This window comes from Alosa pseudoharengus, unplaced genomic scaffold (assembly GCF_046254945.1).
Source record: "Alosa pseudoharengus isolate Yale_2024_CS ecotype anadromous, Long Island Sound unplaced genomic scaffold, YU_APseudo_1.1 YU_APseudo_1.1_scf_2, whole genome shotgun sequence".
Taxonomy (NCBI): Eukaryota; Metazoa; Chordata; class Actinopteri; order Clupeiformes; family Clupeidae; genus Alosa; species Alosa pseudoharengus.
Genome location: NW_027468663.1, coordinates 33,904,229 through 33,930,096, shown reverse-complemented (window position 1 = coordinate 33,930,096; position 25,868 = coordinate 33,904,229). Strand labels below are relative to the sequence as shown.

At 43.6% G+C, this 25,868-nt stretch overlaps 1 protein-coding gene across 1 annotated transcript in view; it reads right to left on the bottom strand.

Annotated features, from left to right (window-relative positions):
* rnf24 (ring finger protein 24) overlaps positions 1 to 11,336 on the bottom strand; it is a 37,903-nt gene extending 26,567 nt beyond the window's left edge. Inside the window, exon 1 of the mRNA XM_076294727.1 lies at positions 10,943 to 11,336. The gene's annotated coding sequence lies outside the window, so the exon portion shown is untranslated. The remainder of the gene's footprint in view (positions 1 to 10,942) is intronic.
* Positions 11,337 to 25,868: the final 14,532 nt, after the last annotated feature.

Sequence of the window (25,868 nt, the reverse complement as noted above, 5' to 3'; positions counted from 1 at the left end):
TGTGTGTGTCAGAACTGAAATGGCTGACATTAGGATAGTTTTAAAGAAAGCTCTTCATCCATGAGTTCTTCATTCCGGAGCAAAAATAATTCATTCTGCAGCTAATGGCACTATAAACAGAACTGACAAAAGTTTGTACTCACTGACATCTCTCTACTCCCCCTGCGCCCTGTGATGCTGCTCTGACGTAGTTGTCACCATAGCAATGCACGAGAAAAGCCTCACACATCAGCTCTGTTTCTTTTCAACACTCTCCATACGACTGCCATTAAGATGGCTAAAAATACAGCCCGCACACTTGACAGAGCGCAGGGCCTGAGAGGGATGGGTGGATGGAGGGAGAGAGACTGCCGTGCGCGGAGGACAAGGAACAAGAGGTGTGGGATCGTAGATCCTGCCTGACCTGCCCTCTGCACACAATGGGCTGAAAGCATGCCTGATAGCAGGGGAGTTGGCTGAGAGGAAAGACCTGGCCAAACCCTACGGCTCCTGTTTGTGCCAGGTGGACTCCTCACTGGGCCTCTTCCAGTGTGTCAATTCAACTGCCATCTGCTTGTGTTCTGTGTCCACAGGAGAGATGTTGGTACGGACTCTGACTTGCTATTTGGCTGAGATGTAGTCACTGACTAACTCCTCTATAACACTTCCCTTCTTTCTCCTTCCCACTCTATCCCTCTTTCCCTACCTCCCACACGTACCCTCAGCTGGATTACATAACACACTGCAGGCTTGGAGTAACACACAGTGGTCTCTCTCACTCTCATTTGTGCGTGCCTATGTGTGTGTCAGTGTACAGTCTCAGTGTACGTGTGTGTGTGTGTGTGAGAGTGCCTGTATGTGTGCATTAGTGTGTGTGTGTGTGTCTGTGTGTGCGTGTGTGTGTGTCAATGTGCGTGTGTGTATGTGAGTGCCTGTCTGTCTGTAGGTGTGCATGTGTGTGTGTGTGTGTGTACGCACGACATGTGTATGACTGTGTGGTACAGTATGTGCATGTTTGCCTCCTGACTGTGGTGTAGCTCACACATTTAGTCTGTGCGCCTTTGTGTTTGGGTTGTGCCTGACAATAAGACTAAGCCCTGAGCTAAACTCCCACAATGCTGCTAAAGGAAGACATCTGTGAACCCTTCATCCTTCCATTCAGCCAGACGAACAAGAGAGCAGGAGAGCGCCAATAAGGAGCGTCAGATCCTCCAGAGAGGTGTGACTGTACAGGCGCTGTTTACACAGCACAATCCTCCATGGCAGACGCTTCAGCCATGGCTTCATCCAGACTACAAGACCTACAGGCTACGAGAGGGCATAAACTCTGGCCATGTCAACACACTCTGCCCGTGTCGACCCCCACAGTTTCTCTGATGTAACTGATCTTCTCCTGGTGCTAGGCTGTGTTTCGTTCGCCGAGGTCCACGGCACGTCCTGCCTCTCTCTGTGGCACGCGCTCCAGTACTCATGGAGGGCTTACGTAAAGCTCACACGGGCCGATAAAGCTACTAAAATAGCCCATGGAGCCGCCATGTGAGAGCAGAGCAGACCCCTCAGCAGACTAGGGGAAACTCACTGAGTCGACAGCACCCAGAGGGGTCTTCTTCCAAGCAGGGGTCACTGAGGTGAAGGGTAAACAAGGCAACCCTGCTATAAGGGGAGGCTACATGGTATTAAATGAAAACATGGATAAAACCAGGACTTAACTGATTAAAGATGTTCAAGGTTTAGTGCTATAGTTGATGTCCTGGTGTTCATTTTCTAGTGACCTCTTTCACTAGTGTTTTCTTTGTGCTAGATCATTTCAATTCTGCTGGGAAGTGTACTTCTATCAAAGGGCACAAGCCTAGACATATGACCTTATCAGTGGGCGTTAAGAGCGAGATAAGTCAGGATCTAGCTGTGACAAAGATCATCTAATCACTTTTCTTGTAATCACCACTTATTCTTGTAAAGGGTTGAACACACAGGAAAGAGAAAGAAAGACTGAGAGAGAGAGAGAGAGAGAGAGAGAGAGAGAGGTAGATTTCTCAGTGGTGTTAAATGAAGTGAAGCAGAATCAGTGCACACTGAAAGGCAGACACATGAGGGCCTCTTGACCTATACCTGGCAGCAACCGCTAGTATGTCTCTGACTCCACAGAGTACCTTGCCCAAAGAGAAAACAGATGTCCCCAAGTACCTGGCTTTGATTTGATGGCCGAGGTTAGCGATCGTACCTAAAACATAACGCCATGCTCAATTGGGTTCTCTTCCTCTTTAGTCACTTCAGTCAAGGCTCATGGGCCCACTTACCAAAACAAGCACTAGCACAGACACTGGGTGAAGTCCAACATGTGTTCAACTTCAACAACAGGCACACATATGAAGCAGTCGAAAAAACATACAAGACAGACAAGATCCCATCACTGTCCATGTTTGTAGGGTAAACTACAAAAACTGGCATGTTCTATGGGTGATGTGGACTTGGAAACATGGTGGTTATTCTCTTCTAGGAATGAAGAAGCAAGTAAAAGAGAAGTAGAATACCCTTCACACACTCACACACACACACACACACACACACACACACACCTTTCTTCTTAGCAGTGAGGCAGTAAGAAATGTCAGAGGGCAGTTCCTTAGTAGTCACTGGCAGTGAAGAGTGGGATGGGATTACACCTTGGCACTGCTTGTACAAGGATACAAGGATACAAGGAAGTTTATTGTCACATGCATATAGTTACTGGAAGTAAGAAATGCAGTGAAATTATGTCTGGTGTCAGCTTGTGTGCTTAACGCCGTATGGGGGCGTGATTGTTCAGGAGTCACAGCATTGATACTATGCGCAGCATGCCTCTAACACTTAGAGTGTCCAGTGGTACCCTGTTTGCTTACATGCTGACAGTCTATTGCAACACACCGCTGGCCAGTGCCACATGCAAATCTAGCCTGTAGCAGCAGAACTAGGGCTGCCTGCCTCCAGCTCTCTAAACAAGAACATTACATGGAGAGAGAGAGAAATTCCCATCAGAGCCGTCTGGACTCCGTCACCTAGCCTGTAAGCTCATCCGCATAGCTATCCCAGCAGACAGAGCCAAACTGAAAGGGGAGCTCTCTGCGGATCATTCCGGTAAACTTCCACCCAGTAGGCATGCGGGCCTCCCCTGCCAGAACAACCAAAAGAGTAACGTTAAGGGTGCCCGTCTCATCGCAAACAAACCACAGATCAATGACTGCCTGTTGTGTCAGCCTGAGTTTGCCACACACTTGCCCACATAGGCATGATAAGGAGTGACTTGAAGGCCAGACCATACATAATGTGCTGTAACCCTCGTGGGCATCCCTCCTTCAGGGGAATTGCACCACCGATAGCCTTCTGACCTGATCAATCAGCCACAGAGAGCATCCTGTTTCCTTGCGGTATAGGCGGCACCATGAAATCAATAAGATGGAGTCACTTGAAACTAAAGAACTACTTTTTCAAGGGAGTGCATATCTCCATTGCAAGAGGATTGGCTTCTAAGCACAGATTTCATGGGAGATGTTGAGCAATTTCCTGATGGTTATGAGTCATCTACCATTACTTTGATGGAAGACTTTGTGTAAACATACTGTGCTATTACAGGAAACAAGTCCAATTGTGCCATCGCACAATGTCAGTTTCTGTTGCCTGTCCAAGGGTGAAAAGTGTGTGTCAAGACTTGCTCCCACATTTCCATACAACAACTCAAACCCACCCACACATGTGCACACACTGACTTTTTAGGGACTGTTTAGGATCTTATCCCACTCTCTTTCTGTCTTTTATTTTGTCTAAAAAAGCTGGCTGGCTGCAATCTTTTGCAACAGCAGCTGAAGCTCAAGCCCATTTCCAGACACTTGTGGCAAGCCCCTGTGCTCCAGAACAAAAGCTGCTGTTGGGAGTCTGGAGTGGAAAGTTCCACTGGCAGCCACAGGCAGCCATGCGCTTTGCACATATTTGAAACTTAATATGCCAGAGCAAAACACCATCACAGAGGCCTCCAGCCCATGAGCTCCGTACAGGAGATGTGAAATATGGACACTGCACATTCAGTAAAACACACACACACACACACACACACATACACCTTTCTTCTTAGCATCTTCTTGACAGCAATAGTGGAACATATCTGGGCCATGTGTAGCCAAAATCAACACGAGGTAACAAAAAGTGAAGGGGAGAAATGCATGTCAGCATTCAAAGGTTCTTTAACATGCAGCTAAGGAGTTTGAGAGAACACAACAAAGACTGGTTTTTGTCCCCTGCAGGCACTGGGCATGTGTGTTTAAACAGAGGGATCCGACATTTAGCACAATCCGCCAAGCATCACTTAGAGAAAAACGAAATCCCTAGAAGTCCTGAGATATCTATCTCTCACTTCTTCACGAATGAAAAAGAAGGGGCTGTTTTTTTTCGCATGCCTGTGCCAAGTTTTACAATAAGTAGGTCAAACTCAAATTCATACCAAGTTGTTTGGACATGAAGGGCAAACTGGTGTGGGAAGTCAACTTCTACATCAATCTACACAACTCAGTGGCACTTAAGAGTGCCTACCTGGCAAACACCCTGCTACATCGCCCATTTTCTGGACGGCTGCCCAGAGCTCCTTGTCTGTGGTACTCTCTATTAAAACATCAATCATGACAATCCCCTTTGACATCCACGCTGTGTTGAGTGTCGCGCCTGCAAAAATAAAGCTAACTCAAATGACACTCGAACAACACTCCGACTGTTACTGGAGGTGATGACGCTCATACGGCTTACAGATGCAACTTCTCTTACATAATAACACAGGCCATTTATTCAGCAAACAATTGGGTGAACAATGGCATAGCCTTATAACGCTGGTGGTCTGGTCAGTGATAGTGGTGATACGTGTGCTATGTGCCGGTTGTGCCCAGGCCGCTAAACCTCCCCTATAAAAGGTTCCATGAAGAATACAGTGACCACAGTCACAAGAAAGAGTCCTGCCAGGGGCACACACATAGATTCCTTGGCACTGTGTGAGGGCATCAGAATTAATCTAGGATTAATCCAACTTCTAATCCAGGGCAATAGTGTTGCTGTAGCAGCTAATTAATCCACTTTACTCCAGGGCTGATCTTGCGCCAAAGGAGCATGGCTGAGGGTGTGTGTGTGCATGTGTGTGTGGTTGTGTGTATGTGAGTAGTGGGTGGCTGTATGTGAGTGCTAGAAATGGCGACTGTTTCTACATGCCGAGCATTTGTAAAGAACAATTGCAGGCATGGACATCTTCAGAGTTGCAACAGGGATAGCCGGAAATATGGACACTGCACATTCAGAAAAACACACACACACACACACACACACCTTTCTTCTTAGCATCTTCTTGACAGCAATAATGGAACATATCTGGGCCATGTGTAGCCAAAATCAACACGAGGTAACAACAAGTGAAGGGGAGAAATGCATGTCAGCATTCAAAGGTTCTTTAACATGCAGCTAAGAACTTTGAGAGAACACAAGAAAGACTGTTTTTTGTCCCCTGCAGGCACTGGGCATGTGTGTTTAAACAGAGGGATCCGACATTTAGCACAATCCGCCAAGCATCTATTAGAGAAAAACAAAATCCCTAGAAGTCCTGAGATATCTATCTCTCACTTCTTCACGAATGAAAAAAAAAATGGGCTGTTTTTTTCGCATGCCTGTGCCAAGTTTTACAATAAGTAGGTCAAACTCAAACCAAGTTGTTTGGACATGAAGGGCAAACTGGTGTGGGAAGTCAACTTCTACATCAATCTACACAACTCAGTGGCACTTAAGCGTGCCTACCTGGCAAACACCCTGCTACATCGCCCATTTTCTGGACGGCTGCCCAGAGCTCCTTGTCTGTGGTACTCTCTATTAAAACATCAATCATGACAATCCCCTTTGACATCCACGCTGTGTTGAGTGTCGCGCCTGCAAAAATAAAGCTAACTCAAATGACACTCGAACAACACTCCGACTGTTACTGGAGGTGATGACGCTCATACGGCTTACAGATGCAACTTCTCTTACATAATAACACAGGCCATTTATTCAGCAAACAATTGGGTGAACAATGGCATAGCCTTATAACGCTGGTGGTCTGGTCAGTGATAGTGGTGATACGTGTGCTATGTGCCGGTTGTGCCCAGGCCGCTAAACCTCCCCTATAAAAGGTTCCATGAAGAATACAGTGACCACAGTCACAAGAAAGAGTCCTGCCAGGGGCACACACATAGATTCCTTGGCACTGTGTGAGGGCATCAGAATTAATCTAGGATTAATCCAACTCCTAATCCAGGGCAATAGTGTTGCTGTAGCAGCTAATTAATCCACTTTACTCCAGGGCTGATCTTGCGCCAAAGGAGCATGGCTGAGGGTGTGTGTGTGCATGTGTGTGTGGTTGTGTGTATGTGAGTAGTGGGTGGCTGTATGTGAGTGCTAGAAATGGTGACTGTTTCTACATGCCGAGCATTTGTAAAGAACAATTGCAGGCATGGACATCTTCAGAGTTGCAACAGGGATAGCCGGACACATTTTATGGCCTGACCTTTCACCGCTTCTGTGTCACAACTTACTCCATTTCTTCTCATCCCGCCTCTGTCCTCCTCTCCCCCACCTCGTCCACGGTGGGCTCAGACAGTAACACAAGCTGGCGCAAACAAGCACTGGACTGACACACACAGCTGTCTCCCCCAGCCCTCTCTCTCCCTCATCCACCCCCCCCCCTCCTTCCCACTAAGGGCCATATCATCCACAGGGCTCTTAACCCTTTCCATGCTTCACACACTCATAAACAAGCCAGGGCCCACTGCTATTTTTAATACAGCCCTACTTATCATGGCCTTGTTTCACACTTTAACCCATTCACACACTCTTGCTCTCTCTCTCTCTTTCTCTCACACACACACAGAGAGAGAGAGAGAGACAGAGAGACACAGAGAGAGAGAGACAGAGACAGGGCGTGTAGTATGGACCTGCTGTGGAATTGGTGTGGGTTGCTAATATGTAATTATCTTTCCAAATGTTGCTTTTGGTGTGCATGTGATGTGGGTTTGGCTGTGGGTTTGAGCTCACTCACATTGGCTTAGTTGTGTGTTTACGGAGCTTCCTCTCTGTGGCGAACCTATTTACAGTACTTACTTCATTTGATAGCTTAGCATTGATAGCGTTGATTCATGGTCACACCTCTTATGTTTCAATGGGCTGTCAAACTCATTACAACAGAGTATGATACAGCCACATATGTCAAAACCATCCATCTTCTTCAATACTTCAATACCAACATTTCCCTGCATTGCACTGCCACTCAACTTCACAACTGCCTGAAAATTACAGATAGACCCAAAATTAAGAGTTATAATACAGCCAAGTGTCAATGCCTAGACCTAGAGCATAGCCTAACTGACAAATAAAAAATGAGTTTTGCATCACAGTTTCAGACACTGTCACCTGATCCTGACAGTCTTTGTTCAATAAACTATCTTATATCTACTGATAACAGATGGATAAATAAATAAGCATCATATGAAGTATAATCTACACCAGGGGTCTCCCACCTTTTTTCCTCCGAGAGCTTTGACTTTTTCCTCCGAGTACTTTGACAAAGTGAACATGGCCGAGAGCCACCACTGTTTTATAGGCTATTCGAAGTATATGTATTCACATAGCTGACCTCCACCCAAAACAGTAGAATAAACTAGCCTATGTGTTTCAAGGCCCCCTTTCCACACCTTTAACGTCTCTGTTTTTAGGCTGTGAATTTAATTTGATAGGAAGTTTAACAGGTTTACCAAGTGACAGTGTTATCAGATTTGTTAACATTTTCCTTGCATATTTGGAAGAGCTATTCAGAACACAGGTGGGGAGTTACTGGTAGCTCACAAGCTACCTGTTGGAGACCCCTGATCTCAACTTAAACCAGCCTGAGAGAGGGTTAAAAAATCAAATCAGATTTTCAAAACAAAGGGACATCTAACCAGATTTTGGGAAAAAAGGAAATGACTGACTTGGGTCATTTATTTTCCATTAGCACTGAACATGTGCAGGATTTAGATTTTAACTGGAGAAAAAGACACCTCACAGAGACCTGCCTACATATGGGGCCAGTAGAAGGGCTTCAGTACAGTCCTTTCAGCCTACCTACATCCCCCATTGGCCGTTTTTATTAGTTATTCAGTGTCTTCAAGCTACAACACTGTAACTAAACCTTGCTATTCTGTCAAAAAGTGTTATTTTTCCTGCATATGGACAAACCAAATATGTTTTCTGACAGTAATTTAGCAATGATGCTGTGTCAGCATCTGGTCAAACAGAAACTAAATCAACCCCTTTCAGAGAGCTTCTGCCATTGGGAAAGCATATGAAATCCTGCTCAACGCTTCTTGTGCGGTAATGGTTTGGTAGTTTGGTAGTAGTTGGTAGTGACAAGCACACACTCCAATTTTTACATCAGGTTGGCCTATGCATCAACAAGTAGCCCTAGACCTTCCTGAACTGAATATTTGATTATTCAAAATGAAAATGCCTTTTTAACTCAATTAAATCTATCTTTTTTTCTTTTTTACCAAAGCACACATGCAGAAACTAATAACAGGTTAAGGTAATAACTCGGAGAGAGTTAATTTCCTTATAACGATTTCAAAGTGCACACACCATGTCTTATCCAATATTCCAATGTATAATAGTGACAATGGTAGACGATTCTTAAATTCTTTTCAGAAACATGTAGGCCTACCTCATCAACAACTACCTCAAGTCCAAACATTGTCCTGTTTCTCCGGGCATCCGGGCAATATTTTGGCACTAGAGAATGAGAGGCCTACTAGGCCTGGGGTCAACTTCCCATGGCTAAATTCCTTTTGCCAGAGAACTTTAATTTTCATAATTTGAGACTGTGCCTCAGGAAATGCAGTTGACCCCTTCTCTACAGGGGGTTGTTTTTTTTCACTGTCTGTTCCTATGCAGCCAAAAGGTACAAAGGAAACTGACATCTCTGAACATTGTGCACAATAACAAGTCCCTGATTACTTCTTAATAGACATCCCAAAGGGAGAGAAACTACACCTACTGTACTATGCGTTTGACTGCTGCTCTGGCCTTAGGTGTGTGGGTTTGTGCCTTAGCACTAGATGTTCCGCATACACTAAAATTACTAACAAAAACAAGAAGGCTAAAAACAAGCTCATGCCCACATACATAAGTGTATACAGTACATGGACACAGACACACACACACACACACACACACACAATTAACTGTGTGCACACAGCAATATTGACCATAACTTTGAGGATGCATGTGGAGATGTTAACATTTCATGATGTCGATAAAAGGAATCCGTTGGGCCTAACGTTAAGCTACAAATTGGGTCAGCTTCTTTTATAGACTTCACCCAGTCACATCCATGGACATTGATATATATATATATATATATATATATATATATACATATATTTCGCATACCCACTGCGACAAAAGTACAGTGAAATCACATGTGCAACTCTGTTATGTTGTTTATTTTATGTAACCACACGTGGTCACTCGCAACGCCCGGATTGCACGAGGATTTGACAGCTAACATGACTGCATCTCGAACATTCAGTCGCAAGCACAACCACAGGCAGGACCTCCTAACGTTAACGTTACATGTTCACTTCACTCAGCAAAATAATGTTAATTTGTAACAACTTACCATCGTCTGACAAACACTGCTTACGATGAGGACATAAGCAACATTCGTAGATAACAAGAAAACGAAAGTATGACTTTCAGTGGCATATGGGCACAAAGCGGGTTGCCAGTAGGCTAACGACAGCCAAATTACAGTATCAACACAGCTAAGCTACGAAGTTAAAGGGTAACATATAACGTCCACTTAGTCAATATACTGGAAATTGTAGGAACACTTATCTTGTTTACACGGCGCATACGTTACTATCTCGTTATAAGGCAATACATTTTACACCCCCAAGGTAATGATACAAAAAAACAAACGTAAAAGCATTTTTGGTTCGGTAATAGTTTTTAGAAGGATAGTAACCAGTATGTTGCCACATCTCCAGAGAAAAATAAGCAATCGGGCCTATGAAAACAAGACCAACAGAAGTGACTTAATCGGTTCTAAAAAAAAACATGCGTTAACAGGCCAGGTGCTACCCTCAGTTCACTTCTAGAACTACGTCTTTGTCTTTGAGACCATGAATCAAATGTCCGTAGGCTAACCTATTTGATGAGAACGGTGCTGTGTTTATCTTTTAACGAAATCTGAATGAATGATATGCACGGATTTCACACACCCAGAACACTGCAATGGAGGTTGAATCGTAATCCATTTTCTTTCTCCTACTCTTCAAATTTCCTCTATTTCGACCACATAGTCCCTTATATTGAACTACCTAAAGCAACTTCGTGATTAATGAATTGAATCAATTCGTGCAGTCTTGATTTGTTTCCCACAGGAAAAGGAAGGTGAGGAGAGTTCTGGATCCTGCAACAAGGCAAACTATGCCATTTTGGTGGTTTATTACACAGGCATAGTTGACAGAGACTGAAGAAGGGGAGCAAGCTCAAGTAAGCAACTAACGTTACATTTTAGAAACAAGCCCCCAAAAAACGCAACCCGAAACTTACAATTTTTGTAAACGACTTTGCAGAAACGACAAGTCCGAAATCGCTTATAATAAACGGACATAGCAACTCTGCTAACATAAGCTAAGCATTACTGTATCGTTAGCTAACGTTACTATCGTTAACGTTAGCGTTTGAGGGCGTGGGTTAACGTTAAATGCCTCAAAATATGATTCTCTCAGGCTCTGTAATTGTTTTACTTGCATTAAGTTAAAGTATTTGGAAAATATGCAGATGGCTGCAACACTTCAAAATAAACAACATGATAGAATTGTGTGTGGTCTTACAACCCTGTTGCCTTTGTACTAAAGACACTCAAACGTAAAGTGAAGACCCTTACCAGTCTATCTCTTGGCTCCCGTTTTCTTCCCGATAACCACGAGAATCGATTCTGGTCAGCTCTGTGCCAGTGGATGAAGAGTCAAGGCTTGCGATCTAACCAGATCAAAATACACGGGGTTCTAAACGAGACCCGTTTGTAGTAAAAGCCTTACCGTTACCTGTTATGAAAAACAATCTCGCCGCACAATCATTGATCGGTAATGTTAACTTCACCAACCAAAATAAATACAGAGGATCTTGCATTTAATAATGTTTTGGCCACTACAATTAAGCTTGACACGAAAATCTCCTTAGATCTTATTTGGCAGGTCTCTGAACTGGCTGGTCGATTCCTTTCTATACGATTTTGGCGAACAAATCTGCACGTAGCACACGACACGGTCCCTCCTCCTTGCCGGCTCAACACAGACAGAGGCTAGAACAGTGTGTAGCCTACACGGGGATGTAAACGGGCGGTGACGAGAGGGAAGGGAGGGAGATGCATAGTCGTGGTAAGCCCGCCTGGCTCATGTGTGTAATGATGCAGCTGAACCATAATGATTGAAATCCCAATGATAGAGAGGTTTAATTAGCACCTTATAGTTGTATACCGCATGAATGTCACACCTTAAATAACGCCAGAAACAGCATGGCAAACTACATGCACGACTGAATGTGAGGCAGTTTTAGGCGATTTGGTATTATTAGCCTATTGTAGGCATCTCCAACTGTCTCTAGCCTACTGTGAGGAGCAGACACCCTCAGCAGAGATTTGTAATAATGTGCTACTGCATGCCAATAAGATGTCCATGACAGGGTTGTATTGTGAGAAAGCCAAGTGGGCGTATCATGTGGCCCTCAGTGAATGGGCAGCCGGGGGTCGAGCGGGAGACCAGGATGGTAGTGCCCACAAAGGCTTTATTGACTATGGCACACTAGGCAGTATAGATTGGCACTGACTACTCTGACATGCTGGGCATAAAAGAGGGTGTGGGTGAGTAGGAAGCCTGGGATAAACAGAATGCCAATTCAGATATCCAACATCTCTCAACTTTATTTGGATTATTTAGTTTTTCTGAATTAGGTTTTTAAGCACTAGTCACAGCATGTGATCATGGCCGTAACATTTGAAATGCTTTAGAAGTGTCCATCAAAAGCCCATTTCGAATAATAGGCTACACCCATTCTGTGCAAAAGGCTGATGGTGTTAGCATGAGCACAGGGACATAAAGAGTGTACAGATCTGTATTTCCACCCCTATAACCATGGCAGCCGCCATAATCAGAATACTTTGTGGAGGACATGCCTGAATGCATTAGCCTAGGCTACATGATCACATTTACCATGGTAATATCACACAAAGGAATACCCAGAAAGCACATGCAGATGTTGCACAACCAAGTTTTTGAATATTTGCAACTTTAACCACTATGGACTTATCTTATATGATTGGGCCTAGTTATGGTTGTAATTTGTTCAGCTCTCAATGGTTGACTCCATGGATACAGCCTTGATGGCAGCTAAATATACTACTGAACAATGCTGAGTCTTGATTTTACATGGAACAGTTCAATCAGTCCATGAGTTCCCCAGCCCAGCCTATGAACAAATGCACTTGACACTTAAGCGTCAGTGTGCAAGCATCTTCAGTTCAATCACTGACCTTTAGAATATATATTGCAGTCCTGAACGTGTTAATGTTCATGTGTCATACTAGGAATATGATTTCATGTAAAATAGATCTTATTTGTCTTGCATAACATGGTAGTTGGCAGACCCCCAGTGTGGACTGCAGACAAATCTATTTATGGCACACACTATGCCTGCAAACTCCCTGAACCTTCCATCAGCCTTGTCATATTTATACCCTAGATAACATGTCCTTTCAGAATTGATCGAGGGAAGAAACATTGTCTGCACAACAAATATCAGAAGCGTGTTGATTTTGAAGTGAGAAATGCCCGACAGACTAGACAAAGACGTCCATCAAGACCTATATCACGAGAACTGTAGATATAGCAAGTAACATATGAGCTATACAGTATCTACCAATAAGGCGTTTAAACTGCAGTAAGCTCATGATACATGACATTCACTTAATTTGAAGTCAAGTCAGATTAAAACTACTAGTGGTTGACTAAAGTAAAATCAAACATGGATGTGGAAGTTAAGAATAAAATGAAATAGAATAAAGCGAATATTAAATAAAGTAAAGTGTAGATAGGAAGTGAAAAGTCCAGAGAAGTAACACAGAAAACAACAAAACCCCTAGCTTTAAGCACATAGTGTAAAGAAAGGTGAGATGCAAACAAGTAGGTTTTTAGCCTTAATTTAATGGAGGGGGCAATCACACATGGAGGGAAGTGTCCTCATATTTCAGTTTCAGTTTCGTTTTGTGAACGAAATAGTGCTTTCCCAGTAGATTTCCCTAATTCCCCATGCTGTGGGTGTTTGGCTGGCTTTTCTGCAATACAAATTTCAGTACTTTAGTTGTTCTGCCCTGTGGGAAACAAGACAGTGGCCGCTCAGGTGTTTTTGAGCGTCTGAAATGTGGGCACTGGTCGATTGCACACTTGTCAAGTGATACACACGTTCATTGGCCAGCCTCTACCTGAAAGTTAAACTTGTAGATTTGTATATGAAGAGTTTGGTTCCAAAATGCTATATCCTCCATTTTAATGAATTTTCATAAATCACTTTTTTCTATTTTGTGAATTTGTCGATTTCAGTGCAAATGTAGCTATTGTTATTCGATTTATCATTACTCAATCAAAACAACACAACTGCAATGTTATTGATATTACCTGAAATACACAATTATAAATAATATGACTTAATAATGTTTTTTTTTTTTTTTTTTAAATGGAGATATAGTGTTTTGGAACCACTCTTCATATGCTTTCTTAACATATATTTATATAGCACTGCTTCCCTCTAGTGGTTTAATAGGTCACTACAGCACAGGTCACTGGGTGTGGAGCTTTGTCTTTAAACAATGGTAAAACCATCAGTAAATAAAACCATGATCCAATATAACTTTGTGCTAGCATTGTGCTAGTTAGTTATCTGCAGCCATCCATTGGTTCTAGACATGCATAGTTTTAAGCATGTCCTAGGAAATATTACATCACACAGTTGTTGTGCACCACGTAGGTGGTTATCATGGTGTTTTTTTTTTTTTTTTTTTTTAAATTGTGGGGGGGGGGGGCTTAGAGAAGGGATGGCTTGTTTATGAATGGAGTTGGCTTTGGGGCATGTTTGGGATGTCTAAAGTCCTATAATCCCAGACTGAACTGCACACTGTTATATAACATTATGTAAAAGCCCACCACCCAGCCGGCATGTGCATACTGTACTCTTGGAGGCAGCAGTGGTCATGTTATACCCAAAGACCCATGGAGATTTGGCTGCAGGATATCCTTTAGCCGTAGGTGCAGCCTCAATATAGACAAAGTGCCGTAAAATAAAACACTTCAAATGTCTATTTTGGACAAGTAAATAACCCAAACTCACAATATTGACCAGTGTATTAAAATTCTCTCCACAGAAAATGAAATACACTTATACATTTCTGTCCATCCCCTACTCCATCAACTCCTTATGTGTATGTGAATGAATGTTCTTTTGTGTGTGTGTGTGTGTGTGTGTGTGTGTGTGTATGTGTGTGTGTGTGTGTGTGTGAGTGAGTGAGAGGGTGATGGTAAGGACTTTGTCCTTGTCAGAAATGTGTCTGTATATGTGAGTGCATGAGTGTGTGTGTGCGTGCGTGTGTGTGTGTGAGTGAGAGGGTGATGGTAAGGACTTTGTCCTTGTCAGAAATGTGTATGTATATGTGAGTGCATGAGTGTGTGTGTGTGCGTGTGCATACTGTACTCTTGGAGGCAGTGGTCATGTTATACCCAAAGACCCATGGAGATTTGGCAGCAGGATATCCTTTAGCCGTAGGTGCAGCCTCAATATAGACAAAGTGCCGTAAAAAATAAAACACTTCAAATGTCTATTTTGGACAAGTAAATAACCCAAACTCACAATATTGACCAGTGTATTAAAATTCTCTCCACAGAAAATGAATTACACTTATACATTTCTGTCCATCCCCTAATCAACTCCTTATGTGTATGTGTATGTGAATGAATGTATGTGTGTGTGTGTGTCAAAGTCAAAGTCAAAGTCTGCTTTATTATCAATTTCTTCACATGTCAAGACATACAAAGAGATCGAAATTACGTTTCCCATTATCCCAAGGTGGAGACAAGACATATTTTACCAATTAAGTCCACAGACAAACATAACATTCAAGTAAACAATATAAAAAGTAAATAAGAAGGCACATACAATGAAGAAATAAGAGCAGCAAAATTTGGGTTGAAATTGTGCAATTGTGCATACAGTAGACAGTCAATATAATAGTGCAAAATTCGGCCCTACATAATCCATCTGTTAATGCAGGCATTCAACAATTTGTTATTAAAGCTAGGTTGCAAGCACTCCCCACTCAGTATAACCTCTCCCTGTGGTATCACAACGTCATGAACCATTTTGCCTTTTACACAATGACAGCACAATAGAATCAACCGTGCACATAATGAACGGTTGCCCAGCATTTAAAGCACTCTACATAGCCCGACACAATCGCATTGTCGACATTACAGCCAACGAACTACGCAGAGTATATGGACAAAGTGTAATACACACAAACAAAGAGATACAATTGAACTGGTTCACACACTTGAATGACAACTCTCTAGAAAGTGTTCTTAGAGACTCTCCAAATACTCCTGACATTGTTGTTGTTGATGATCTTTTAAAAACTATTGTGATTCTGGAAGTGGGTTGTTGCTTTGTACCTGTGTTTCTCAGAAAAAATGTTAAAATACTAGCCATTAACTCATGCTCTTTCAGTAGACAGTCAATATAATAGTGCAAAATTCAGGCCAATAAATGGCTGAGGTAGTTCTGTTTGACCTAAGTATGCAAGTGGCATAGTGGTGCAAGTTATGTAAGAGCAGCAGAAGTGTGTTCAGAAGTGTTTTCAGGACAACAGGACAACAACAACAAGTTGCAAAGTGTGCAAGTGTACAAGTGGAGTAGTACAAGTGGAGTAGTGCAAGTGGAGTAGTGCAAGGCAGCCATTGTGGGTCCAAAGTCCAGGATGTTATGTAGCTGAGGGTGGAGGGGGGAGAGAGTTCAGCATCCTAACAGCCTGGTGTATGAAGCTGTTGGTGAGTCTGGTGGTGCAGGAGTGCAGGCTTCTGTACCTCTTCCCAGAGGGCAGTAGATCAAACAAATTGTGAGCAGGGTGACTTGCATCACTCACAATTGTGGTCGCCTTGTGGGTGAGGTGGGTGGTGTAAATGTCCTTCAGGGAGGGGAGTGAAGCACCAATAATCCTTCCAGCTGTGTTCACTATGTGCTGCAGGGCTTTCCTGTTGTATTCAGTGCAGCTTCCGCCCCACACAGCGATACAGCTGGAGAGGATGCTCTCAATGGTGCCTCGGTAGAATGTGGTCATGATGGCTGGTGGAGCACTTGCTCGCCTGAGTTTCCGCAGGAAGTAGAGGCGACGCTGAGCTTTCTTCGCCAGTGATGCAGTGTTGGTGGTCCAGGAGAGGTCTTCACTGATGTGCACCCCCAGGAATTTGGTGCTGCTCACTCTCTCCACCACAGCACCGTCGATGGTCAGTGGCAGGTGTTGGGTGTGACCTCTCCGGAAGTCAACAACAATCTCCTTGGTCTTGCTGACGTTCAGCAGGAGGTTGTTGTCCCTGCACCACGTGGTCAGAAGGTCGACCTCCAACCTGTATTGAGTCTCGTCGCCCTTGGTGATGAGACCCACCAGAGTTGTGTCGTCAGCAAATTTCACTATGTGGTTGTTGCTGTAGGTTGCAGTGCAGTCATGCGTCAGCAGGGTGAAGAGCAGCGGACTGAGCACGAGCCTTGGGGGGCCCCCGTGCTCAGTGTGATGCTGCTTGAGATATTGTTGCCAACACGTACTACTTGAGGCCTCTGACAGAGGAAGTCCAGTAGCCAGTTGCAGAGGTAGGTACTGAGTCCCAGTTTGTCAAGTTTGCAGATGAGTTGTTGTGGTATTATGGTGTTGAATGCAGAACTGAAGTCTATAAACAGCAATCTCACATATGAGTCTCTTTTTTCCAGGTGGGTGAGGGCTGGGTGGAGGGCAGAGCAGATTGCATCCTCTGTGGACCGTTTGGCTCGATATGCAAACTGGAAGGGGTCCAGGGTGGGGGGGAGAATGTGTGTGTGCAGTGTTTCCCACATAATTGAATTCTATTTGTGGTGGTAAGTTTGCAGATTTAACTTCAATGTTAACAGTTTTTAACAAATTAGCGCAGCGTGGTTATGTTAACAGATTTAAGCACAATTACCACCGGTACGCTCAGGCCAAACCAAACTTTTCTCATCTGTTGTTCCTCGCTGGTGGAACACACTGCCAGTTCCTACAAGGGCAGGGACATCCTTCTCCATTTTCAAAAAACTCCTGAAGACCCAGCTCTTTAGAGAACATCTCCTCTCATAGCACCACTCACAACAAGTCTTGCTGATTCTAGCACTCACCAGCCGTCTTGAACTGAGACGTAACAGCACTCACCGATGCACTTATTCTTACTGTACTCTACTGTTTCTAAACTGTTCTTTAAATTGTCCTAAAATTGTTGAGAATCGCTTTAAAACTTAAAATTGTTACCATGTTGTAAGTCGCTTTGGCTAAAAATGCGTCAGCCAAATGTAATGTAATGTAATGTAAATATGTGAGTGCATGAGTGTGTGTGCGCGTGTGTGTGTGTGTGTGTGTATGTGTGTGTGAGTGAGTGAGTGAGAGGGTGATGGTAAGGACTTTGTCCTTGTCAGACATGTGTATGTATATGTGAGTGCATGAGTGTGTGTGTGCGTGTGTGTGTGAACCTGGCGTAGGTTCACTTTACCTGCGCCTCCAAGGTAAACTTGCATGCCTACAGTGCTTGGACCGGACAGTTTCACATTCGGCCCTACATAATCCATCTGTTAATGCAGGCATTCAACAATTTGTTATTAAAGCTAGGTTGCAAGCACTCCCCACTCAGTATAACCTCTCCCTGTGGTATCACAACGTCATGAACCATTTTGCCTTTTACACAATGACAGCACAATAGAATCAACCGTGCACATAATGAACGGTTGCCCAGCATTTAAAGCACTCTACATAGCCCGACACGATCGCATTGTCGACATTACAGCCAACGAACTACGCAGAGTATATGGACAAAGTGTAATACACACAAACAAAAAGATACAATTGAACTGGTTCACACACTTGAATGACAACTCTCTAGAAAAAGTTCTTAGAGACTCTCCAAATACTCCTGACATTGTTGTTGTTGTTGATCTTTTAAAAACTATTGTGATTCTGGAAGTGGGTTGTTGCTTTGGACCTGTGTTTCTCAGAATTTTTTTAAAAATACTAGCCATTAACTCATGCTCTTTCAGTAGGTGGTTATAGCACAAAACTGGTTGTACTTATTTATGGTAGCCTTGGACATGTTCATAGACTCATAGAGGATTGCAAATTGCTGGACTTAACAAGAAGAAATCTAAGCAAATATCCAAATACTGCTCTGTGTCAGCTATCATAGGCAGTCTGCATGTATGGAGAAGGCGATGCCATCTCTACCCCTGATAATATGTATTTATCTACTGATTTACCTGTAAAGCTGTAATTACTTGCACAGTGTGTTGCTGTGTGAGACACAAATGGGCTCTTTCTTAATGTAACCCTCTTTTGCCTCAGAGGGGTGTTATTAAACTTTGGAGCAGGTTTGAGTATGAATGGATCCACAATTTCACAAATGAGTTTTCATTGTTATTAATATTGCGGGATAGGCCATTTTGTCTTCGCGGAGGTCTGCGCTCTCAAGTGGCCTTCTAGTTAGCATATTAAAATGAGTGTGATTGAGGGAGGAGAGAGGGTGGAGTGTAATGCTCGTGCATGTACGCTTAATTTCACGTTAATTGGGATGTACAAAGAAAGGCTACGTGGAATGTATAAGTATAGTAAAAGTATATACTTTTTTTATCCCGTGAGGGAAATTTGGTCTCTGCATTTAACCCAATCGGTGAATTAGTGAAACACAAACAGCACACAGTGAACACACAGTGAGGTGAAGCACACACTAATCCCGGCGCAGTGAGCTGCCTGCTACAACGGCAGCGCTCGGGGAGCAGTGAGGGGTTAGGTGCCTTGCTCAAGGGCACTTCAGCCGGGTGGCCCACTGGTCGGGGCTCGAACCGGCAACCCTCCGGTACAAGTCCAGAGTGCTAACCAGTGGGCCACAGCTGCCCATGTTGAATGCTGCGTACGCACAGTTTCATACATCAGGATTTTTTTGTGCGTACGCTACTTTTCAGGTTTGCACGTACGCAATGTTTTAGTATGAAATCCACGCAAGTCTGTACATGAGGCCCCTGGTCACCAGTGGCGCTATCCGGGTGGCGGTGCTCCCTCGACGGCTACTCAGTGGAACCACAGGCGTGCCTGGAATCCTGTGGCGCTAACTGAGCAGCAGTTAAACTAAAGAAATCTCAGCGAGACTTTTCTTTTTACACTAACGTTAACGTTATGTTTACCTCAGAGCAACTGACTGCTAGCCTAACGTCAAAGAGTATAGAAGTTACTTCTATACTCTTTGCTAACGTCACTCTTAGCTAGAAACTAGCAGCAATATGCTAGGTTAATCTCCCCAAACTGAGGGGCTGAAAATTAATAACGTTAACGTCGTAACTAAAAGGTAGACACCTGTGCCGGCATATACCCCACTCGCTTCTTGAGACGGGGTTAACTACCTACTTTCACTGTAACTTACTCTTTTTGGTAGTTACTTATATCTTCGGAACCCAAGCTTCTTGTGTCTCGTCGCTTCTCACTCTCTCCCTCCCCTTCTTCTGTGTGCGTGTGTGTTCCACCCCTCTCCCCCCACCAGATCCCACTGAGCAATCTGATAGGCGGAGAGTGGTAGCTGACAGTTAACTGGTCCTATGACATTCCTTGTCTCTGTTATCAAGCTAGGTTTTCCCAGGTTCGCAGGTTAGACAATAATGCCTAGTGTAATGCCACTATACAATGGGTGTGTTCGAAACGGGTCAAGTTGCTGCCTTTTAAGATATCTAACTGGGGAGCAAGGCAGCAAGTGCGGTTCGAAACCGAAAAAACAAATTCTGCTGCCTTTTAAGATATCTTAGAATTCCCAAATAACGGTCATTTTTGGAGGCAGCATCGATGCACACTTCATGCTCCCTCCTACCCATAATCCCTTGCGGCAAGGTCTGAAACAGCTGTGAAAGGTAAACAAACATGGCGGATGACATCGGTAATGGCTGCTGAATCTGTTTAAAATGTCATTTGTGTGACCTTATTTTGCTTAGATTTGTAGATTAGAGATGAGAAATAAACAATTTACTATCTGATTATGCCATTGTTGTAACCATTAATAGCGTCTGGTCTGATATATCTGCCGGCCGTAAAACTAATTTATACCGTTAGCCTACTAGCTTACTGAAGCTAATTTAGTTTAACGTCAGGCCTTTGCTAAATTCATACCGTAGTGTTAACCAAAGATTCTAGAGTGCTACGCTCATTTTTAAAAGATGCATTTAATCCAAAGTCATGTCTAGTGAGACAGCTCTCTATCAGTGTTGCGCGGGTTTGGTCACAAGCGGCCCGCGGTCGCCCGATATTTTAATCAACCCTACAGCAACTCGGACCGCGAATATTAATTAGGACAAAATTATACCCGACCCGCGATCCGACCCGCTTATTTACAAAATGTGTGCTTTTGGTTATAGCCTGCATGCAGTGTTACAGTAGGCCATTTCTGTAAAACAAACGAATTTATTTGCGAAACTTTATGCAGTAGAACTACACGCGGTAGGCATGCAGGACATAATGTTTGCGCAGGAGAGAGAATGAGAATAAGAGCGCAAGCACGCACGCAACCACCAAGGATTAGAACAGGATAAGATTTGAAGGCCATGGACATACATCTTTCTTTCGAAAACAGAAATGGTGAGGCAAGGTAGGCAAGATACATTGCTGGTCAAAACGTTAGCGTAAGAACTGGTTTATAATGCTGAATGAAGCACAAAGCTTACGTCCACTGTTTAAAGTCACAAACACAACGAACTAAGGTAACTTTTATGCATGCGCGAACCTATACATACCGGTAGATATGGCTGTGTAGTCTGTGCCATAACATTTATTCCTGCAGGCTGCCCGTTTTGGCTGTCATACTTTTAAATGGCTTCACAAGAAGTAGGCCTAGACCATAACTTGTACTACTGTCATCTTCTTTAACAACTTTTCCCAATATTTCCCATAGCCTATATCGCTTTTCCTGAAGGGGTGTCTTTATTATTTTAACTCGCGTCTTGCTTGTTGCTACTGTTGACTTTACTGTATTGATCCTTTACTGTATTGATGCTAGCCTTCTCATGATATTTTAAGTAGGCTTATTTGTAGAAAATATATATTAAATTGATTTTAACTGACCCGCCCGCAAATGACCCGAATATCATTAAAATATTTTGTTTATGACTCATAACCGCGGGTGACCGCGGTCATCCGCGGGCGACCGCTTAATTTCGGGCAGACCGCGCAACACTGCTCTCTATGTAGGGAGGGAGGCAGTAGGCAGCTGTCTCCCGTTTCGAACACACCCAATGCCTTTTGTGGAAAATCAGTTAGCTAGCAGCTAGAGGGTTGTGAATTAACCCTGGGCTACATTCATATTTGGAGAGCTGTGTTGTTGTAATCAGTATTGGTCATTCCAAATAAATGAATTAAATGTATGTGTGTGTGTATGTATGTATGTATGTGTGTGTGTGTGTGTGTGTGTGTGTGTGTGTGTTAGAGAGAGAGAGAGCCCTTGTGTATTTTCTTTCCATCTGTCAGCCAGTAGATGGGGATGTCGAGCCATGGTGGTTCTTGACAATTAAGTCAAAAGACATAAAGCAATTCATAAATTGCAGTGCCCCCCATCCTGTGCCTGGTTAGCACGCAGACTTTCTCAATTGTGAGAGTGGGTCTGGAAAAGGTTAATTGACTTACGACTTCCAGCAGGGGCGTAACAATCAGTGAAATTAAACTTAAATAACATATTACAGCACTTTTCACGACACTCAAAGTGAAGGGGGAAATCTCACTAACCACCACCAATGTGTAGCACCCAAGGACGGGTGCATTAAACTCTTACCAAATCATTTCAGAATAGCAATCTCGTAAATGAAGGTTTTAAATGCAGTTGTTTAGTCAATTCCGAAGAAATACACGTCCATGCTGTATTAGCGATTGCATGCCCGTGTTTTAGGGACATTGGAAATGGGTTTAAATGGAATCTTGGCCAGACGGACCTGCAGAGCAAATCCCAAATTTGCCAAAAGGTTCGTATGGGTATTCCCAGGCTACCCCATCAACAGACTTTTGCAAAACTTTGTGTGCATCCTGCGGTAGTCATGGTATACGTATACATATATATACTCTTTTGATCCCGTGAGGGAAATTGGTCTCTGCATTTATCCCAATCCGTGAATTAGTGAAACACACACAGCACACAGTGTACACACAGTGAGGTGAAGAACACACTAATCCCAGCGCAGTGAGCTGCCTGCATCAACAGCGGCGCTCCGGGAGCAGTGAGGGGTTAGGTGCCTTGCTCAAGGGCACTTCAGCCGTGCCTACTGGTCGGGGTTCGAACCGGCAATCTTCCGGTTACAGGTCTGAAGTGCTAACCAGTAGGCCACAGCTGCCCCAAACATGGTGACCCTACATGTTTGTGCAGTTCAGAATGTCTCTTCAAGATATTAACGACTGAAGTTTTTGACATTTTTGGTGGTGCTAAAGCACAAATGAGTGGGTTGATGCGGCTCCTTGAAACCATCATATCACAAACAGTTTGTCATCTAGGATGTGACGGTTCCCGAGTTATTCTGGGAAAACTGATTTCAGCCTACCTGGCTTTCGGAGGACTTGGCACAGAAAGGGGGGAGTGGCCCCAGGGGGCCAATGCTTCTTTTCCTTATCAGCAAAGTGGGGATACCAAGTAAAAATGTAAATCAGGTTTCTAGGCCAAGTATACTTGTATTGTGTATACAAGGAATTTGGTCTCTGCATGTATCCCATCCATGAATTAGTGAACACACAGAGCACACAGCGAAGTGAAGCACACATTAACCCAGAGCAGTGAGCTGCCACGCTACAGCGGTTAGGTGCCTTGCTCAAGGGCACATTCCTAGGCCAGGTAGGGCCAGGTCAGGACACAGGCCAGGTAGGGGATCGAACTGGCAACCCTTCGTTTCCAAGCCCAAAGCCCTAACCAGTAGGCCACGACTGCCCCAAGTTCTATGTGTTCTGGTGTTCCAGGAAAAAAAACAGCTGAAAAATAAGCAGCGCTGCAGTGCTCATAATGCTCAAGCTTTTACAGTAAATTCTGCAGGTGATTCATCAGTGGATGAGAGTGTATCATGGATCTGGGCTGGCCTCTAGGGGGCAGCCAACTTACACTGAAGCCCGAGTGTTGTGACCTGTGCTCCACATCAGTGTGTCCTCACCGGCCTCTGCATCTACCATGTGGTTGTGCTGGTTATGGCTCAGCTCATTCTCTCTGCATGGCCTTTTGTGGTGCGTGATTGTCCAGGAGTATTCCCCCTGGAGAGTTACATAAACCTTTATGTGAAGTTGCCATGGTTTTCACCCGTGGACTGGCTGGCTGTTTCCGTCACATGGACTCACACGAGCCACCGGTGGCAGCAGATGCTATCTGCATGTGTTTTTGTGAATTTTGTGTAACCGCTCTCTTTCTGTCACCATCTCTCTCGTATTTCTCATACACACATACTCTCTTGCATAGACACAAACACTACCGGGTTCAAGTGTTTCCGTTCTGTCTCACATGAGACAGAGAAGGATGCTCTCACACACAGCTCAGTGTCTCATTACTCTCTGCGTGTCTATGCGACATTCCCACATGTGCAGCGCAACTTTGACTGATTTCTTAGTCTTCAGTGAATTTAACTTCATAATTTCTCGTGTAATTATTTTTGTAACTCCCATTCTCTGCACAATGTCCAGCTCAGTTAATGTGGGTGTTGAACATGGACTACCTTCTCTGTGTTAATGTGGGTCTTGAACATGGACTACCTTCTCTGTTTTCTGTACTGTAGGAATAATTATTGTGTAACATGATGACGGTACTATCTCTTACCCAGGATCAGAATGGGGAAATGGTAGGCAATGGATGTTACTGCTATTAGGCTCATACCACCATTGGATACTTATTGAATGGAGGAGCCCATTTTTGCCTGGAAAGACATTTTTCAATGCTTTTATAATGCCCCACAGAAACAGTTATTTTACCATTAGTATTTTTTGAGTGTTTTTTTATCCTCACATGTGTTGCATATAACAAAATCTTAAAAGCAATAGCAAAATGAATAGCAAAAAGTGTTTTCCCTATTCTATAACAAGGCCGTAGTCATGATGTCAACATCGGGGGGACCAAATCTGTGGTGGGGTCTGAGGGACCCCCAAACAGAATTTCAATAAATTTCCTACCATGCAAAAATATTATTAAAAATCACAAACAAGTCGTTAGTTAGGCCAGTCAATTAGGGTATTCCAAACTTTTGACGGACATAGGCATGGGCTGGATGGATTATGAAACCCTGGGCACAGATGCCCGCCCCCCCTTCAGATAGAGGGGTCCTGAGGCATTCTCCCACGGAAGATTTTTTTATTTTTAAAAAAATGACCCACCAGATGACTTCTGGTGAGTTTTGTGAAAAGAGAATGGTGGAGAAGAAGCAACTTCACACAGAGGCTTGGGCTTCAGGGCCCCCTGAGCTCTTGGGCCCAGTAAGCCTATTCAGTAATCCATCCCTGGACCCGTGACTCCATTTGTGTTCAAAATGTATACTTTAAAATAAATTAAAAACTAGAGTATCTTATGATAACCTCTATATTACACAGAATGTGGTTCTTTGACTTATTACTTACACCTGAAGATTAAACTAAGGCTTAGACTCATAGGTTTGGCCTAATAAGATTTTGTCTGTTTAGATTTTATTATGCTGGCGGCTAATCACACAATTTTAACAGTTTGAAAGGGACAGGATTCAGAAATAGGCTACTAAGACAGGCCCCTCTTCTGTCTGACTCACTTCATGTTACCCCTGTATGCATTATAGACTGGCTTCTGACAGAAATGACGTTTTGTGCCAACATGTAGAAACACTAGGCCTACTACAGCCTTTAATTGGTGAATGGAGGTGCAAATTCCTTTCTTTGGTTATTGTCCGCGATTCACATTAACTGTAGGCTATCATCACATTGTAAAAGTTTTTTCCAACTTGTGTGCTGTCGCCACATTATCACGTTTTGCCTGCATGGATGCGCGATTGAGTGCGCATCTAAATAATATGCAAGATGCAACAATCATTTCTAAGAGGCCTATAAACGGTAATTTCTGGCATTACTACTAGCATATGAATGCATTATTTATGTTGAAAGACGTGAAAGAAATGACACAGGCTTGCACAAATTCATCATTTAAAATAAAACGTTTCACTTTCGCTATCATAGGCTACAATATGGAAAATGTTCCCTTTCAGTCTGATCGGCTCCAAAAATGCATGGGATTTCCTTAGCCTGTGCTACACCTTTCCAATAAGTTTTGTGAAAATTGTACCGGTAGCTTTTGCGATATTGTTGACAGCCCTACCTCACCGCAGTAGGGTGCAGTAAATGGAAGCTTTTGATAGCGCACGCCACTAACGAAAAACGGAAAATCACCAGGACAAACCACTCAGGGATGTAGGGTACTCTGGAACCATAGGTCACTAATTTGTGCGTTAGTTACGTTTGATTACATTTCTGATGCGTGTTGGTTTCCTGTAGGCCT